The 16,930-nt window shown below is 40.8% G+C and overlaps 1 long non-coding RNA gene across 3 annotated transcripts; it reads right to left on the reverse strand.

Moving 5' to 3' along the window:
• Window positions 1-249: 249 nt before the first annotated feature.
• Window positions 250-15,935, reverse strand: LOC120379757. 3 transcript variants are annotated; one of them, XR_005587609.1, is made up of 4 exons: window positions 15,884-15,935; window positions 2,572-2,684; window positions 1,850-2,048; window positions 250-400 (listed from the first exon to the last, which is right to left on the reverse strand). It is a non-coding gene; the product is annotated as an uncharacterized LOC120379757 (long non-coding RNA). The 3 variants fall into 3 exon arrangements; XR_005587592.1 differs by having other exon boundaries at window positions 15,737-15,916; XR_005587602.1 differs by having other exon boundaries at window positions 250-405; window positions 15,737-15,916.
• Between the last annotated feature and the right edge of the window lie 995 nt (window positions 15,936-16,930).

Genomic DNA, 16,930 nt, shown 5'->3' on the forward strand with positions numbered 1-16,930 from the left:
AATTACAAGACAAGCAGAACACTTCCCTTTATGACACTTCTTTTGCCTGGGTCACGCAATTGGATAAGGAATTGTCCCAACTTCAGAATAGTCAAAGAAGAGGGGCATTTATGGAGCATATTGATGGGAGATAAATGAGCTGACAGAGACCTAAAAATACTCCATTGCTAATCTGTTTTAGTCACAAGCATTTACACTCTTGAACAAAGATAGTAAAGCCACATGCAGTTTATATATTCAAAATCTCCAGCCTGAGTCCTTCTCTTCTCCCTCCCCAGATACAGTACTTCTTTGCCGGACTGTGTCCATCTTACCTTGCTCTAAACACATTATAGATCTTCTGTGTTTGGTCTGTCAGTCAAGGCCATTCAAGAAAGTGATGGTAGCTCAGGCAGGTGCCCTGTTCTAACAAAAAGAAGTCATTACAACCTGTTACAGTTGAAAGGCACTTCTGCTTTTTGATACAATAGGTGGACTAATTTCAACTACTCCATCCGAATGCATTAAGCAGAGTATTAGGCCTAAACCGTTCAGGGACAGTGACAGTTCTGCTGCTATAGCCTTTACATTAACACTTTTGCTGAAGGTTTCTGTGACTGGGTGCAGCACGAATTAGGCCCTGGAACACAGTGGGCTAAAACCAAACCTGGCTTACACAGATACTCCAGCGAGGAGCCATAAAACAGCTGCTTCTAAGGACAGGAGGAAAGTTCATTTAGGAGAAGAGTGGGCAATCAGCCCAGGACTTGGGGTCTAAATTTGAAATCCCAAGCTGGGGAACAGTTGCTTTAAATTACTGAGACACCCAAAATTAGTACAAATATTTGGCGTTAACCTTTCTATGCCTTGGTTCTTTACTATGGGGATAGGGTGACTTACCTATCTCACAGAGGTGTGTTGAAACTTAATTTATTAATATTTTAATGCACACATCCCCTGGCTGCCCTGAGCAGAATGCTTAACTTTGCAGCTCTGCATACTTTTAGGACTGAGGGGGCTCCCTACAGCCCCATCTCCCCCGCTGAGGTTTGTAGACCATTTTAACTGCCATATCCTCCTCCCTAGCGGACTATCCAATGCCAGGGCTCCGCATCAGAGTTCACAACTGTAGAAGCCAAAATCAACCTGGCCCAAGCCCAGTCAATTACATATAAAGTTTATGCCAATGCTTTCAGAACTGCCATCTTGGCCATCTCCAATAGGATTGCCCTCGCTGTACTCTTTTGTAATGATATTGCATCATCGCCAGTTATAGAGCCATCTGAGCATGCATTTTGCATGTTCTAGGACTCTGAGGTGATTAATTACAGAAACCATATTGTGCCAGCCCTAAATAAATCTTCCTTTCTTTATTCAATTTTAAAGTACATAATCCATAAAGCAAATACAAAGATACCAATTTTTTCCCATTCCCAAGTGCTATCATCTATACTTATGATTAATTTTAAAACCCTGATGATATGGCAATAAATGTTTTTCAGAAAGGTCATGTCATTTGTGGAATTTACTCAGAAGTATCTGCAGTAAACACGATCCCACTTCATTAATCATAAAACGCTAATGAAAGAAGTGAACTTTTTGGGCTACATTTTCAAAAATATGTTAGCATGTTGTCCAACAAGGGCCTGATTCAATGCTCATTCAAGCCAATGGAAAGACTTCCACTGTCTTCAGTGGGTCTTTGATCAAGTCCTTAGTGTCCATTTCAAATGTTCACTTGTACGCATCCAAAAAGGCCCTGTTTTCAAAGCACTAAAAAGTGATTTTGAAAATCTGCTTATAGAAACTTGCCTGACAGCATTTATCCCCAGCAAGGTTTATACTAGGCATAACTGGTATATGTACATACCATGGCCGCTCTGACATAAAATTTTCCGAGGCAAAGTCAAGAGATTGGCATCAGGGTGGAAATTCTGAGTGGGTGTATCATTCCATAATTGTCCTTTATTGTGTTTGTTGCACTGTCCTCAGAAAGCATCTGGAACTGACCACTATCAAAGACAGGACATGGCTTTGCAATAACAATTCCTCTGTTCCTGTGACTCTAGCTGGAAGGACGACAAAAATATACTTAGGCCCAGATTCTCAGCTGGTATAAATAGGAGTAGTTCCACTGAGAACCTAGTGCTTTGTCTGAAACAAAGAGTGGACTGCAGTGAGGAAATGCAATGAGTCTTTGTGCTTTTCAGGGTCCCCCTTCCACATACTGTCCTTATTAATAATTATGTGTGGATTACAAACAAAGGCCTGGTTCTTCTCTAACTTGTACCATTATAAATCTCAGCTAACTCCACTGAAGCCAGTGGAGATACACTGATATAAATCTGGTGTAAGAGCAGGATCATGTGTGTGGCTGGGACCCTTCGGTCATTGACTGGACACAGTTTTTGAAATCTCTGAGTGGTTAATCCCTCCCTGTTAGCAAGGGTATGGAATTAGGCAGTGAGACTTAGGATATAAATCAGCTGCAAGCAAACTTTTGAACAAGCAAACAGGAGCAGCAAAAAGGGGCATTTAAAGAAGGGAGTGTGGTTCTTTCAGTTTAACCATGGCTCAACTTCTGTGACCTACCTTGGATGTGCTATGTTCTCCTTTCTGCCAGAAGATATTTCATGTATATAAAGGGCAAACTGCTGGGCACATTGGAGGAGAAGATGCGTGGTCTGGAAGCACAGGTTTCAGCACTGGGTGGCATATGAGAAAAAAAGACTTCTTGGACAACAAGATTTGGAAGTCATTGCCACAGACACCACAAGGGGAAGGATCAGCAATAAGGGCTCTGGAGAGAGTAGAAACCAAAGGAGTGGACTTAGGGTGACCAGATGTCCCGATTTTATAGGGACAGTCCTGATTTTTGGATCTTTTTCTTATATAGGCTCCTATTACGCCCCCACCCCCACCCCCTGACCCGATTTTTCACACTTGCTGTCTGGTCTCCCTAAGTAGACTGGTGATTTGTGACTAAGAGGAGGAAGCAAAACAGGAAACCCAGCTAAAAGTATGGAATCATAATCAGATATTCAGTGCGTCAACTACTGAGGAACCTATCTCTGGAGGAATGAAACAGAAAACTACAGAGAAAGTAGGTCTTATCAAAGAACCTGATTTCATTCTTTGAGATTACAAGTTTTGTTGACAAAGGTAACTGCATAGATGTAATATACTTGCATATATTTGTAGGTAATATTAAATATTTTTGTAAGGCATTTGACTTAGTATCACATGATATTCTGATTTTAAAATTAGTGCTATGCAATATAAAAAGAGCACACATTTAATGGATTAAGAACTGACTACATGAGAGATCTCAAAGTGGGAGTAGTCAATGGGGGAATCATTGAATCGTGGTGTATCTAGTGGAGTTTTGCAGGGATTGGTACTGGGCCTGATGCTATTCAACATTTTCACCAGAGATCTGGACGTCAATATAAAATCACTGCTGATAAAATATGTGGATAGCACACAGTTTGTCAGAGGGGCAGTCATACAGAGAGGTCCAGGTTGTTTGATAAGCTGGGCCCATTCAAATACAATGCAAGGTTATACATCTAGGAACAAAGAATGCCGGCCATAGCTATAAAAAGGGGGACTGTATACTGGAAAGCAATGACTCTGAAAAGGATTGAAGGGTAATAGTGGACAAGCAACTGAACATGAGGACTCATGGCTATTCTGTGGCAAAAGGGGCTAATGAGTTTCTTAGCTGTATAAACAGGGGAGGAGTAAGTAGGAGTAAGGAGGTGATTTTACATCTATATGGCCTGGGTCAGACTGATACTGGAATACTGCATATAGTTCTGGTTTCCAATTTTTTAAAAAGATGTTGAAAAATTGGAGAAAAGAGCCACAAAATATAATTTGAGGGCTAGAGAAAATGCCTTATAGCAAGAGACATAAAGAGCTTAATAGGTTTAGCTAATCAAAAAGAAACTTGAGAGATGACTTCATTACAGAGTATGGGTGCCTTCAGGGGGAGAAAATAGTGGGTACTAAAGGACTCTTGTCTAGCGGAAAAAGGCATAACAAGAATCAATGTCTGGAAGCTAATGCCAGCAAAATTCGAATTAGAAATTAGGCACACATTTTTAATAGTGAGGGTGATTAATACTGGAACAAATTCTCAAGGGAAGTGGTGGATTCTCCATCTCTTTGATGTCATCAAATACAAACTGGATGCCTTTCTGAAAAAAGATGTTTTAGCCAAACACAAGTTTTTGGGCTCAATACAGGGATAACTGGGTGAAATGTAATGACTTGTGATATACTGAAGGTGAGACTAGATGTTCTAATGGTCCCTTCTGGCCTTCAGCTCTAGGAATCAGCCCACAAGTTATTTAACATATCTGGGGACAGGTAGCATAAGAAGAGTTGCTGCAACACCAGTTATACCTTTAAAGGCAAAAGGAGATCAGTTGTATGTTCTATAGAACATCTTTTTCTCAAATTATAAAGAATGCAGGTAATTCGTTAGCATTTATATTCTTGGATCAGAAGGTGTTCTGTATCTAAGAGGTGCCATTTAATAAAAAGAATAATTGATGTACCAGTTACTATAGAAACTAGGCATCTTTATACTGATGGCTAAATGAAAAGTTGTGTGGAATACTGGGACAGAATAGTATCTGCTCCTTAGGTACTCAGGGATGCTTTCTTCTTGGTTTGTTTTGATCGGTGAGGACGGTTAAATTTTATAGTCAGTTGTATAAATCAATAACAGAATATTAATGCACAACATGCTGTATAGTGTAATTACAGATACTGTAGCTCAGGATAAGTTCTGATCTTTGCAGGTTAGACAAACCAGCAGCTAATCATGTCCTACCTGTGGCCTCTCTCAGGAACACCATGTTCCAGAATTTTCAGAAGTGCTTAGCCAGATTTTCAAAAAAAGCTCAGTTCCCCTTTGGAGGCAGCAAAATAAATGGCCAGATTTTCAAAAGAACTAAGCATGTTGGGTGCAGAGCTCTGTTGAAAATTGCCATAAATGTCACCCTAGAAGCTACTAAGTAGGGCTGGTCAAAAACTTCCTGTCAAGATTATTTTCTGATGGAAAATTGGATTTTCAAATTAATGAAATTTTTGTAGAAAATGTTGGCTTTCATTTATTTTTATTTATTTTTTTGGTCAGAAACCTCACCAAACTTAAAAATTTTGACTGAAAACTGAAAAACAATTTTGCGGTTTTTGTTTTTTTGATGAAAAATCAAAATGTTCTGTGGGAAAAAAAAGTTTACTGCTGAGAGATGGGCTTTTTTGAAAACCTGGGCTGTAATTTTACTCTTAATACATTGTACCTTTGCTTTCCTCTGAGACTTCTGCCTGCCCGTGTAATTGTCATTTCATTCATTTCATTCACTTTGCCTGACCTTTGTGATTCAGAGAAGAGGTGTGGTCTTGTGACCTGAACACAGGATTGCAGTACACTCCTGATTTATAATCCCATTTGTACACTGACACCCTCTGTGGCCTTGTGCAGGGCACTTAACTGCTTTGCTTCAGTTCCTTCATTGATTAGTGGATATAATAATCACCTACCCAACAAGCTAGTTGTGACCATTAAGTAACCCAGGTAGCTGATATTTGAAAAGTACTTTGAAGAAAGCAATTGCTATATGCTATGGGCCCGCTTCACTGCTTTCCACCAGTTTTACACTGGTTTAAATCCGCTAATGGAGTAATACGGTGCTGGATAAGGCTCTACTATTCTAAGTACAAAGCTGGAAAAGAACTGGCAACTTTCAACAAGCAAACTGGAGAATGAAAAAGTTGGGCAATTTCTTACCCATTCAGCTCAGAGTTACAAACATTAAAGCTTGCAAATAATTTTTTTCCAACACTTACACTCCTATATCCAATTTTAAAAACTGCCATCCCTAAACCTGTCTCTTACTGAGAAAGGAAGAAGAGAGAGGGATTGTTGTTTTTACTCTTGGGAGGTGCTTAGATTCTTTTTAAACTTTATTTTTACTATCTAGTATGAAACATAAACATGGAACAAAACATATGTAAATACATGCACAAGATGGAAATAACAAACTTCAATGCTCACTATTTGTAAAACCTGGAAAATAACAAAACTAAAACAAATGAAAAATCAAAAAGCTGGCACCATTGAGGTCATGCAGGGTATCAGTTATTAAAGTAACTAAATAGATAAATATGTGAGAATATAACCTATGAGTATCAGGGACTAATATATACTAAACTGCAAAAGTATGCAATAGTATCACGTGTGACAAAACATCCTCATATTTTTTCAAAGTGTTTCTATTTAAGAGAGTAATTTTTCCTCATTAATTCAGTAGTAGAGAGCTCGCTAAGTCAGTCTGTGTATGACAGAGGAATTGCAGATTTTCATTTTCTCAAAATAACTCTTTTGGCCACTAAAACAGTTACTTCAATCCATTTCTTAATGTTAACTGGTAATAGCAACTCATCCAGCACCCCTAAAATACACAGGCTTGGAGAAGTAGTATAGCAACACTTACAGTTTTTGAGAGAGCACTAAATGTGGCATTCCAGAACACATGCATTTTTGACAGGTATAGAAGATATGTGAGAGGTTGGCATGTGGCTGTTTGCATCTCCAGCAAATACTGTGTTCCTTAACCTTAAGCAAACATTCTGTGTAATATTTTGTTCTGGGAGAATTGCAAGGATAAAATATCTTTTACAATAAGCCAGATGTCCTCCCACGTTTCTGTTGTGATACTAAGGCTAAGTTATTTTCCCCATTTTTCTTTGAGACTGAGATTGAGAGGCTAATGCAGAGCATTAAGCCACCTATAAGTAATTCCTACAAAGTGCCTTTTGTTTCCCTATTTCTTAACATGTTCTTCTACAGGTGAGAGAGTTGAAACAGACCAATTGTCCCCTATCCTTGCATGACTCCTTGAGCATAGCCACTGAAAGAAGGAACTGTGAGACAGTGGTAGCTGATATTTGTTACACGTGTAATTGTAGGAATCCAGTCTATCATCTTGGATTATATCTTTAATTTTTGTTAATCCTTTTTCTATCCAAATTGTCTTAAGTGTGGAGCTGGCCTTGATCCTGAGGCACAGGTGATCCCATTGTGGTAAGAGAAGAGAATTAGTAAGATCGGATGTTGTAATCATCTTGGAAAGACTGGATTTTTCCTTAAGGGTGTAGGTAGCATCTTTAATATATAAAAGAAGAGAGGGAACCAAGTAGCACAACTAAGATTTTTTTCTATCTGAGACCAGGGTGATGTGCATACAGAGCTACTGCGGGGGAACCACCTTACAATAGGACATATTTGTAATGCTAGATAATATAGATACAAATCTGGAAACCTCATACCTCCAGTTGTCCAGGATTTTTAAGGGTCCTGTGTGAGAAGCAAGGCTGTTTTTTTTTATCCCATATAAATCGCATGATAATGGACACCAATTTAAGAATCTAAACAGAGAAGGTATGTATGCCCAGTGGTCTGTGATGGGGTGGGATCTGAGTTACTACAGAGAATTCTTTCCTGGGTGCTGGCTGGTGAGTCTTGCCTACATGCTCAGGGTTTAACTGATCGCCATATTTGGAGTCGGGAAGGAATTTTCCTCCAGGGCAGATTGGAAGAGGCCCTGGAGGTTTTTCGCCTTCCTCTGCAGCATGGGGCATGGGTCACTTGCTGGAGGATTCTCTGCACCTTGAGGTCTTTAAACCGTGATTTGAGGACTTCAATAACTCAGACATAGGTTAGGGGTTTGTTACAGGAGTGGGTGGGTGAGATTCTGTGGCCTGCGTTGTGCAGGAGGTCAGACTAGATTATCATAATGGTCTCTTCTGACCTTAAAGTCTATGAGTCTATGAGACTGATGTTTCAAACTTGTCACAGCTTTCAGATTATCAGCCTATCCAATAAATTGGCCAGATTCTCCACTGTGCCAGAGCTCTGCTCCCCTCTAGAGGAGAGTTTGTTAAAGTTCCCTTTTCCTGAGAACTGGCCTTGGTCCTGACACCACCCAGAGCTGCTGCTGGGATGCTCTAAGTCTAAGAAGTTGTGTCATTGGCCTAATGTCCTTCATGGACCCCATACCAAGAGAGGATTGGTGCAGCATACCCTAGCTGTGTATTGCCTCTTCTGGGATTGTCTGTTATAAAGCTACAGGAAAAGGCAGAGATGCAGATCTGAATCTGACAAAAATGTGCAAACAGCAAATTCCTTGCTAGAAATTTTCAGCCAGATTACAGACCCCCTGCACCACCTTAGTGCAAAGGAGCTGGAACTTCCTTGAGAATTTGGCCAAAGAGCTTTCCTTCTAAAGCCTTCACCCTCTTTCTTTAATACAGAGAACCCAAGAATTCAATCTGGTGTTCTCAGGCTTTTCAGTGTCCAGATTTCTGTGCCCAGGATACTGTGCACCAACTCTTGCCCTCACAGCCCAGGAGGGACCTGCACTAGCTAGGGTTGGAATGAAAATGGCAGCCATGTCAGGGCAACAGTCACATAGTTTGCAAATATATAACCTCAAGAGATAATAGACAATAAATCCTGCATTTTCATAGCACTACACTGGGATTTAGGCAATGGTCACAGTTGCAGGGATAACTGAATCTCTGATCTCTTCTGATCTTTTTGAATGCACTGCCTCTCAGGTCTCATTCCTGGGGCCATCATCTCTCTCTTAGGGTGGAATCACATGATTCTCCCATTCTTAGACTGGGTCTTAGTGCTACCTGTAATTTCGTCAGCAGGCCTGACTTACGTTCACTAGCTGCAGTCCGGCTCCCTCCAGGAGCAGTGACTGGTGTTTAATACAGTGACCAGACAGCCTTCTGAAAGCCCAGTATTATATTCATTTAGTACCAAAGGGTATTAGAGAAAACTGATTTTAAAACAGTAAACAAGCTATACACATGTCTAGTTTACCAGGTACCTATTCATCTCAGCTTCCTATAGATCCCTGCAAGAATGCTAGGGTCAGGTTGCATAGCCTCTGCCTTTAATTAACAAAACAGTTCACTCCTGTCTGCTTCAGGGAGAGTATCCTTTAAAAACTGCTCAATCTTTTTGATCACCCCCTCATGCAACCAGAGACTAAGTCACTTTTTAACTGTTCATCTGATCTGATGCGATCTGTTAGCTCCTAGCACTGGCATAACCAATGTGCAGCTTTGGGTTGGAGCCTGAAAGGAGGCCATTGTTCTGTAGTTGCTCCCTTCCCCCAAGTGTTTTTTGGGTGGTTGCTTATCTAGCTCCATTGTGTTGTTTTCCTACTTTTTTTTTCTACAGCCCCTTATTAAAGTAGACCAAGACAATTATACAGGAACTTCACCTCCCTGACCAAGTCGCATACAGTATTCATAACATCACATGTCAATATTCAGCTCCATACCTGCCACAGCAATGACTCCCATTAATGTCCACTATGGAATTAATCTTAACAACAGTAGGTTTTTTTCCCTCAGCAGGATGCCTTTAGGCTCGTCCAGAAGCTACCTAAAGTATTTCACTCTGTTGTCTAAAGCAAATCTAGGTTACAAATGAAGGGTTGGAGTGGGATCCTAGTTGATGAACTTTTCTTTGATTAGAAATATGCTCTTTGCTGATTGGCATTTCAGACACTTCAAAACAAGGGGAAAAGGTCACACAGGATGGATATTCTTGTTCATGCTTTGTTGTTGTGATGGTGGGGACTTCTTCAAAGGTTTTTAATCATGAAAACGGCTCTTCTTTCTGACATCAGAAGAGGTCATTCTTCAAAGAAAAATGTTAAAGTGGTTGGTGAAGAGGAAATTCAAATGTTTATTATGACCATGATGATTCACCGGGGTGGGGAGGAGGGGCGGAAACAGCCTACTAAATTTATTTTTTTACTCAAAAAATTAAAATAAAACTGTAGTTACTCTAGCAAACCTTTGGCAAACATACAACAAAGACTAACACATTGCCAGCTCTTTGGGGGCAGAGATTGTGCTATCCTATGTGTTAGTGTGGCTCCTACAACATGTGGAGATACTGTTATCGTTGTGCCAGGGCTTGTGACCTTCTGTATTGGCAGGTGGGGCTCTGAACTGTCAAGCAGAACAGAGAGCTTTGGGTTTCTGTGTGATTAGACTTATGAAATGTAGGAATTTAAAAAAATGTAGGGTGGGATTTTCACAACTTTGTCCTGGCTGTTTCCATTGGGAGTCTGACCAGAGTTAGGCCAAAAATGGCTGCTTCTGAAATTCCACCTTCAACTGTTAAATAGAATCTTTCCTTGCGTTAATGTGAGCACAGCCAATGATCTTAGTTTAGTGTCCATTTATTGTGTGATGTTATGATTAATCAATATCTTATACCATATATATTAATTGTATGGTAATTAGAGTTGATTTGTAGGATTACAAAAGTATAAGACTGATCAGTATTTAGAAAAACTATGTAATAGACATAAGACAGAAGCTAAAGTGAAAGAAACTGTAGGTTGAGGCCTGCAAGACTTTAGTTTAACTATTTTAGGACTTGGAGACAAGAAATGATGGCATAAATCAATGACCGAGAAATAACTTGAAAGATTATAGGAAAAGAGGTACCAACTGGTAATATTGGAAAATATAGCTGAGAAGATTAAATTTAATTTATAAAATGCTGCAACAAATATTGTCTCCAACAAGTGCCTAACGGCAAGATAAAGGTGGTAAAGTCAATGTTAATGAGAACCTACACAGCCTATAGAATTCGGGGTCCCTTGTGTTTCTAGGGGACACAGACCAATAAGAAAGAGATGGTTGATACTTTCATGTACATGTGCAAAATGTTGGTATAGACAGAATCATAGTATAAAAAAGGGTGCCCAGAACAGTAAAATTGAGCTTCCTATGGGAAACTCTAGCAGGAACCACTCCCGTATTGATGATCAATCCATGAGAGGGCCAACAGACTCTAACACCATCGAGGAGGATGTGAGTATGTCTGTAGGTATAACTGGTACATATCAGGAGAATGTGAAATAAATAGTGTAGACCCTAAACAATAATAATCTTGCTTCTGACCTTGCTTATTCAGCCTGGTTAAGCTAAAAGCAAACAAGAGAATGTAAGTGAAAGCACAAGACCTCCCCACTCCTTCCCCCTCCCCTCCACCCCCCCCCTCAGCCTTGAAGATAAGGGGCTAATCCAGCAAGGGGTTGCTATGGTAACCAAGCAGCTGGAAGGGAGGGGAAGGTGTAAGGAGGAGACACAAAGTCTGCAAGAAAATGACCATGGCCAAAAGTAACCCCGCTCCTTATCCCTCCCATCAGGTACACAAGAGATGGTTTCATCGCCCCCAGATCCAAGACCCCCCAGAAGAGAACATGACCATATATTGGAAGGGGTGGTACCAGGGGAGGGGCACAACAACTATAATTAAGTTTGCCAAGAATAGGGAGGGGAAGAGGGAGCTCCGTCGGTGTGTGGAGCTAGAGGTTAGGAGAAAGGATTCTACCGGTGTATAGAACAGTAGAAGAGGGAGTGGAAGAGGACCACTCTATCTGCGTATAGATATAAGCTCAACTGGTATGAAGGGCTTCGGAATAAGCTTGCTTGTTTAGCCCCAATAAACCCATCAAATTGCCTGCAGACTGGACTGTTATTTTCCAGCGAACTGTGTCTGCGAACTGAGAGGGAGGAGGGAGCTTGAAGCCCACCAACACTACATGGTACTTATCTTCAGGAATTGTATATGCTGTGACATTTATGATTCTGTTGGGAACTTTAATAAAACTGCTAAAAGATAGATGTTCTTGTAAGTGTTTGTGTTCTTTGCCTATGGTTTCATGTGTTCCTTTGGGCTCTAGATCCAGAGAACAGAGATAACTCTGTTGAACTTGCGACTGTAGCCACCAGAGCGGAACCCACTGGTGTATAATTAACATTAAATAGAATAAAAGCTACAATATTTTGAGCACTAGGGCAATTTAAATAATTATAAAGCAAATGTTTATCATTTAAGTCTGATATAGAGCATCAGGCCAATGTTGGCAAGGCACATCAGAGAGAAGATTTTGTACACGGATGACTTGGATTTGTCCCCATATAACCTACTGGAAGACAAGAAACAAGATTCTTGGGTGTAGTTATGAACTATTAGATATTATTCGACTAAATGTTTGACCCACTGTCAATTGGAGTCTTTCTGTTGTCTTAATGGGCTTTGACTCAGGCCCTTAGCAATGTTATTTGACTATTCGGTGAGGGCCTCAGTAAGAAATGGTATGGAATGGATAATATTGGCACTACTGTGAGACAAAAAAATTAAAATTCAAATATCAGAAAGGTGAATCTTGCAATAGGTCAAGAGAGTGTGGTTTCAGTAACGGATATTGGACCATATCCTGGGCCCAGTTTACATTGCATTAAGAGGTTAATTTTCCCCAAACCACCATGTGAAGAGGCTGGACTGAGGCAACTGTTCCTGCAAATAGTCAGAGCAAGGTGAAAGGAGAGTGGGCATAGGCAGGTGTGGAGAGCCTCAGAGACTGGAGTTGAGTTTCCCTGAGCAGTCCTATGCATATCCCAATCCCACCTCTCTGTCCCTGCTGGTGTCTTACTGCAATGTATTAAATTGGCTAGCCTGATAGTAAAGCTAGTATCTTGACATACTATACATGAGAAAAGTGGGTTTGATTTAACTACTCAACTCTCAAACCTCAGGGTAGGAGCAGTGGAAGTACTGCAGCACATGTGATTAACATATCACTTTTGGGCATCCATTATTGCTACTAATTTTATATAGCTCAATCACTGATCTTAAAAGAGGCTACTCCCTGGGCTTGAGAGACAAAGCTGCTGCTACTGACACACAGGGACAATTCTACTTAAATAGTGTAATTGGGGACTTTATATGAAGATATTAGAGAAAACACTGCAAACGCAGAGACCAAACCCTAGACCAGCATAGTTGCAGCAAAATGTAGGGCCCAATGATGTGTATTCTGGAGCGGGACAGCCAAGGGAAATCTTGATACCATTTCTCCCCTCTAAATGACTTTTAAATAGATTTTTGACAAAAAACATGCTCCAGGCCTGCAGTTTACCAGTACTTTACAGTAAGACACACTCTTAATCACAAGCCTGCTCATGCATTCTTGATTCCTAACACTTTTCTGCTGGTTTTTGGACGTGAACTGTACTTCATCAGCATGCACTTGTTGCAGCACCCTTTGGTGCTCAGTGGTGGGTTTGAAAGACTTGTTGGGCCCATCCACACTAAGCAAGGAACATTCATTGAATGAAACAGTTCAATGCAACTCTCGTTCTTCCACCAGGTTATTGTATCCACACAGCAACAGTGATTGTGACTAAATCGTCATCACACTTTCCAACCACTAGTGAGGCACACAGAGCCAAGCACAGCTGGTGAATGACAGGCATCTGGGTAATTTCTAAATGTGAGATTTGAGTCATGGGATGGTATTACGAGTAATGGATGAACTGGTGCAGCAACAAAGCTTATAGCTTCAGGATGAGCTTAGGGAGAAATAATTTTAGACTGGATGAGCTAAAGGTCTGTTCTCAAGTTTTGCAACCAGCCATCCCTAACCCTAACCCTAACCCTAACCCTGCCTGCAATAACTAAGTGAAAAATAATGTCAGAAACCATTGCTTGCAACCCCTTAAGTTAGCAATATTAATTGCATTGCATACATGGAAAGCAGCTGTCCCAGATGTTTTACAGGCTTTGATAACATTGGCTGTTTATAGTGCTGGACTTTAAGAAAACGCAGTAAACATATATTGCAAAGTACACAGAGCAATAGGCATACAGTACAGTGTCTAGTTTTATAATGCAGGACTTGAGAGAGTAATGAACATATTCACATAATAACTGAGATGTAGAAAAACACTTGATTGCATGAATGCAGCAGCTCACTGGGTGTCATTCCAAAGCTCATTCATCTTAGCCACTGATGGCAGCTTTTGTATACAAGCTGCACGTTGTATCCATTGGTGTAAGAAAGATCACACAGCAGCCAAGATGCTATTAAAGCTTAAAGAGCAAATGCGTGTTTGGCTTTACTTTGTTTTTTTCCAGCTTGTTATTGTGATCGCTACAGAGCCAACTTTAAAAGAGCAGTGTGAGAAGGCTAATTCACCCTTGTGAAATGTTTGCATGCTATTTGAATCCACTACTGCATGATTTTTCTCTGAATTATAGTATCATTACATTGCCTATTGCAGAGACTTACAAAAACTGCACCCATTGTAGTTGCTGAGGAAACACCCATGAAATGCATTCTCAAACAGAGAAGAAAAACAATTTAGCCAGGAACAAAGTAACACACGCAGAGCCTGGGTGGGTTTGGAGTTGTTATATGTTGAAAAAGATTGGAAAAGTGGTGGTGGCAGGGGAGAGGGGAAGGCAGAGAGTCAACACATGCACACAGAGTAGTGCAGAAATAGAGAGGTAGAGATTTAAGAACGGAGAATGGGATTTTCAGAGGTGCTCAGGGTTGTCCGAACAGTCAATGGTAAAACTCCCATTTTGTCCAACATTGAGCACTTTTGAAAATCCCACCTTGACTCTTTGGCAAGTGGCAGCCACACAGAGGAGTTCCCTTACCACGTTCAGTTGTGAGCTGATCAGCTCTCACATGCTAAATTGGTTTGGGCTAAGATGGGAGACTTCCTGGGAGGTACCCAAAGGCTGCAGGATGGGATGCTAGTGATTGAGTTGCTTCAGGGATGCACTGTTTCCTTAGTCCTTAGACCAGTGTTGCAGTATGGTTTTAGGAGGCACTGTTGGTGGAGGGGCATGCTTTTACATGAGATTTAAAACTAAGGAGTAGAAGATCAAGAGATGCTCTCTTCCTTGCTCAAGTTATAGCTCTATTACCTATCTTAGCTCAGAACCCTTCTGCTAAGCATACTTGCCCCAAGCTGATAGGCAGATGCTAAAATGAAACATCTGTTCCCAGTTGGCAGTCAATTCTGTGGAAGTAGAGAAAGAACTGACAGGGATTTGAAGGGGATTTCAATGCATGACAGTCTCTGTTAGCAAGAGTTAGGCTAGCTGTAACCTTAATAACGCGAGATTTGTAGAAGCGAGGATGGTGTGAAGTGAGTGGGAAAGAACTGTGTGCAAAGTTGTTGCGACCTTGTGTCAATAAATATGGAATGCAGACTAGAGTCTAAATAGAAGTGAGAAAAATAATATATCAAGATGACCTATGTGTAAACAAAATGCAGCTGTTGCTTATTATTGTATGTAACAAAAAGTATAAATGCTTGTTGTAATTGTTTATCTGTAGAGAGACCTGCCTGGGAGGGGGAAACCCTGTGTCCTAGGGCACTCTCTCCCTCTATGCAATTGCTTGAGAAATAAAGTATCTGACTTTGCTGCACCCAACCAGAAAGTGAGAACTGATTTTTACTCCGACAATTCTTTTGCCTCCTTCCTGTTCAGTACAATGTCACCAGAAAACAATGACAGCCCAGTCATCCTTCCAAAAGTCATAGATTGTGGGAGCTGGTGCAGGTAACTGAACCTACCCCCTCCACCTTGGACCTATAATATGGACACATCCTGTCAGCACAAACCAGCAGACAAAGTAGATCAAAACAGGAAGTGTATGGAGTGGGAGGGGGCTCATCAGTTTGGGACTCTATTTTGTAAGAGTTGGGGGAGTTATGGAGGTAGAACAAAGGACTGGGGGTTTGTAGAAGACAGGACCCGTTTACTGGAAGCTATGAGTTTTTATATCCCATGGATAGAAAGAGGTAAATATCTACTGGGTCATGATAAGTGACTTACAGAGCATGTCACTAGAATGACATTCAGATGGTTGGTTTTCCCAAAAGCAAAGAGTACGCCAAACCCAAGGAATTTTTGAAAAATATAATCTAGGGTAATTTTGGACAGGAATAAGTGATTATCCCCTGTTTATAGGGTGTCACCTACTGTCACAGGTTCCTTCACTTTGTGTTTCCTCAGTCTGAATGACGGAGACAGCAAACACAGGGCACACAATACATTAATCTCCCTGTATAATGTCACACCTCAATTATGACCTCATACTTCTCTTACAAACATAATGCCCTGCATCCTCACAGTCTGCACATAGGTTAATGCTGTGTTGTTCAGGGTGAAATTAAAATTTTAAGATTAATGGGTTGGGTGAAGCATGTTTCCTTATCTGCTGGAGGCATAGGGAAGTTCTGTGTGCAGCTGCAGAGTCTGTCATTGTCCATGGAAACTAATGAGCTATGCTATGGGAAATTTGGTGTTCCGTGGACGATCTAATTTTGTTTTCTAATTTCATGGCAGGGCACCTACAGCCTTGAATAGGTGCCCCTTTTTATTCCACTTTTTTTGATATAATAAGTAATATGCTGATTTATAGTCACTGAGGATCTGTCCTGTGCTGTGTGTATGCACTAAGGTACAACTAAAAGTTGCCCCATGACTTGGCATTTCCTTTCTCTTAGGGATTTGTGTGACAGGGTCCCCGGGATGAAACTTGGGACCACTGAGTCCTCCAACCCATCAACCTGGGTGGCCTCACATACCGTGATGCTGATGTCAAGCTACAAATCTCTGATAGACATTACAGTTACACAGACATCCACAGGCACGGACACACCTCTGTTCCAGCCACTCGATAACCCACCCCGCAACTCCTCAGTCTTGCATCCCAGAACCGTACCATCTTGCACTGGTCAGAAGCCTGATCACTGTAAGTTCATTACTTAGTTCGCCACATCACAGGAAAGTGGACATGCACCAGCCTTTGTAACATGAGCTAATTTCCCAAGCACTTTAGACAAACTTGCTGGTAAGGATAAAACATTAAAATAAGTTTATTAACTCCAGAAAGATAGATTAAGTAATTATAAGTGGTAGGCATAAAGGTCATAGATAGTTACCTTAAGAAATAAAAATAGAAACATGCATTCTAAATCCTAAACTTTTAGTCTATGGCTTACTTAAAGCGCTGCGCTGCGCGCG

This window comes from Mauremys reevesii, linkage group 1, assembly GCF_016161935.1.
Source record: "Mauremys reevesii isolate NIE-2019 linkage group 1, ASM1616193v1, whole genome shotgun sequence".
NCBI classification, from domain to species: domain Eukaryota; kingdom Metazoa; phylum Chordata; order Testudines; family Geoemydidae; genus Mauremys; species Mauremys reevesii.